General features: G+C 33.1%; 1 long non-coding RNA gene across 1 annotated transcript; it reads left to right on the forward strand.

Moving 5' to 3' along the window:
• Window positions 1-209: 209 nt before the first annotated feature.
• Window positions 210-3,148, forward strand: LOC128033828 (uncharacterized). The gene is made up of 3 exons (XR_008189902.1): window positions 210-317; window positions 2,361-2,442; window positions 3,051-3,148. It is a non-coding gene; the product is annotated as an uncharacterized LOC128033828 (long non-coding RNA).
• Window positions 3,149-3,551: the final 403 nt, after the last annotated feature.

The following is a 3,551-nucleotide window of genomic DNA, read 5'->3' on the forward strand; positions in this document are numbered from 1 at the left end:
AGTTCGAGACCAGACTTTCGCAACGATGAAGAGGAAGAAGATCCTAAAGAAGAAGAGGTTCCGAAATTAAATTTGGGATCCAAATGAATTGAATGATTTTTAATTTTTAATTTCGGACATGTATAATTTTTTTTAGACTTGGATGATTTTTACTTTCCTTCTTTTAGTTAGATTTTATTTTTATTTGGTTTAAGTAACAAAAAAAATGTGTTTTTCTATGTAGGAACCCCATATTTTTTTCGGTGCAAAATTTTAGAGCGAAACCGGAAAGGACGAGACGTCCCAACAATAATCGCGTCACTTACATGCCAAAATAGGTAATTTCATTCCTTAATTTTATTTTGAGCACATTAGGGACAATATGCCAAATAAAGTGTGTGGGTGACATATAATTTTTTTATTTTTAATTTCTCATTATTTTTTCTGTGTAATTTTAGCAATTTTTAGACTTTATATTTTTTATGTTCTATTTCTGCTTAAGTTTGGAGGACACCTATTTTTAAGCCCAAAAGCATCAGGAGCGACATTTGAGCCGCAACATAAGCTTTTAGGGACACAACACAATCAAGCCAATTTAAAAAGTCACATTCGAAGTTGTGTATTGCGACACACATAAGGATATGTTGCAACACAGGTCTGATAGAGGACAAAAATTCATTAATGGTGTATCAATCCGTACAACTCATATTTAGTGTAATTAAGGCTTGTAATTGACCTAATTGAACAACTAGCTTTGCTTATATATAGTTAAACATATGTTAAACTTAAGGAGTTTTTGCCAAGCTGTTTTGATGCTTTAGTTAGTAGATTTAGGATTTTAATTTAGGTTTTATTTTCTATTAAAAACATTTTATTTCTTGTTCTTTGACATGGATTCGATTTGAGTCCTAGCCTTCATTGTTAAATATTTTCATTATTTTCATTTACTTTTCTCTTGCAAACGAAGATATTTTGATAAATGTTAAAGGATTTCGCAGATCCGATCACATAAATATTTTCAACAGACCAATTTCTATCTTTTTTTATTTTAATTTAAATTGTGTTCTTGCATGATTAATTTAATTTTAAGGAAGATGTTTATTTTATCGATGAGTGGCTAAGTCCTTTAGGGAGATTAACGAGTAAATGTGAGAGTGATTAATGGAAGAATAAGGGTTTCCCATATGAATTAGTTGGTATAAATTCATGTGTGCTTAAACACTAGAATTGACGACCCTAGGAAGTAATCTAGGTTAAACGAGGTCGAGAGATGAGTTTGTCGAGTAAATCGTAATTTATCCCGGTCACGAAAGTGAGGTCGAGAGATAAGTGAGTACTGGTCAATTAATTAATTGGTAGAGGTTGAGTTAGTTAAAAAGTAATTCACTAATAAAATCCAAATTATGAAGTTAATTACAACCACTGAGGTGAGTTATTCTTTTGCTTATTATTGGAGAGTTTTTTGTTTGTCAACTTCGTTTTAGTAGTTTAGTTTTTATTATATGACCATAATTGTTGGCATTAATCATCATAATACAATTATTTGTGATTACTATTTTGATCTGCTACTATGAGAAGATAACGTTGGGATGGTTTTTCCTTCCTTCAGCTTTATTCTTTGGTTCTTCTTCTTAAACTTAAATGTTCTCTTCTTCTTTGTTTAGCTGGAAGTTAAGGTTTGTGAGTTAATCAATCGATGTTTTCGTCTCTTTTTGTTGTTTCTAGTTCGCTAGAGACGTTTGGGTTTGGGACTTTGAACTGCTGTAAGGTGAGCATTAGGCGAGCCCCTAGTCATAACTTTTATGAGTCATTCTAGGAAGTCCTTGCTATGGTTGATCTTCTAATAATAATGCATGAGTATTTGAATGATTATTGAACGTATATGTGTGACTTTCGAATAATATCTGTGCGGTTAAGTGTGTGATGGCTTGTAAATATGGGTGCATGTGATTTTGTAATTCTATAATGCATGATCATGTTGATGTGTGTGAAGCTTGTAAAGAAGTATGATTTGGTTTAGTAAATGAGTATAATCTACATGAATGAATACTTATGTTAGATGTATTACGTGTGATTGAAAATATGGGAGAAATAGGGCTTTAACGAACTAAAAGGGCAGATGAGCCGCATTTATCTACTAGGGTTTTTGCGTGTCCCGAGGTGAGGATGGGCAAACCTCATGCGATGGTTAGTTTAGGCAAATCCATATCTCAAACACGATAGTTCATGTGGTGTCTTGGTGGCATCCAAATATAACCTTTGTGGCATATTTTGATTAGCCCTTGTGGCGTGCTCTGTTTGGCCTTTATGACATATTGGAAAAAGTATGTGGTGTATGATCTGTTAAGCCTTAGTGGTCTAAATGATATTTTTCTTTGTAGGGAATTCTATAACGTCTATGTAGTGGAATCGATGAAGTCTATGTGACAGAATCTGGTTAATTGTCTATGTGGTAAGATCCAGGTAAGTTCTAGGATTTCTTTGATGGTAAATTTTGTGATAAGAATCTAATAAGCCTAGAGTTAACTTGGCTGGTTTAACTTTTGAATAAATGGAATAAGCTTTAAGGAGTGTATTGTAAATAAGGGTATGCCTTTGTGTTTCTAAAGAAATTGTACGGTATCCGATAGAGTGATTTGTTTAGGACATGATGTATTTGCGTTTATGAGAGGTATAAGTATTAGCAGGACTGAGTTATCTAAATTATGAAAACAAAAAATCTGAGTTATTTGGTATCCGTCAATTGTAAGATCAATTAGTTAAGTTATCCACGAAGGATTAATATATAGGATTATCCAGCAGGGGAAAGATATTCTACGTTTGTTTGAAGAAGAATGTATAAATATCATCTAATAAGATGTGGGATCAACCAGATGTGAAGTGAGAATTGATACATTTAGTATTAAAGCTGGAGTATAGGAATATATCTGGTAGTATGAAAGTATTAGCCAAAGAATAAAGTGTGATCAAAATTCTTCGAGATGAGGAATACAACAAAAAAAGCTCCAAGGTATTTTGTCTTAAAAACTTACAAGTTCATATGAACTTACAAGTGTTTGGTCATGTTTCAGGTGTTGCTGTACAAATGAGTTTGGTGGAGGGACCAAGCCAGGAGCGCGCCATAGTGGCGATTTTAGTCACAATATTATGCATATAGAGGACACCATGGAGTATAGTGTATACTTAAACAAACCACTTGGAGTCTGTTTTAAATACGTTATGTGTTGTTGTTTTTAAACTTTGATGTAATTGTAGTATATACATTTGTATTTTAAGAACCATCTAATGAAAAAAGAAGTATGTTTATGAGTACTTGTATACCAATAGTTTTCATTTTGTAACATCTGAGATCCGTACTTGGTAATTCAGGTTGGGTTGAGGGCATTACAAAAACTGCAACTATAAAAATTAAAGCCATCCATATGAGGAACTAAATCTCTACTGGAAAACTCAGCTGTGTTAACTGCTGGTAAGCTCGACTAGTGTCGCATACGCAAATTGCACACGATGTAGAAGAGATGTGGGGTTTATCTTTTTTTTCCACATTGTGGAATTATAGGGTCATGTCTTGT

Source organism: Gossypium raimondii, chromosome 10 (genome assembly GCF_025698545.1).
Source record: "Gossypium raimondii isolate GPD5lz chromosome 10, ASM2569854v1, whole genome shotgun sequence".
Lineage (NCBI taxonomy): Eukaryota > Viridiplantae > Streptophyta > Magnoliopsida > Malvales > Malvaceae > Gossypium > Gossypium raimondii.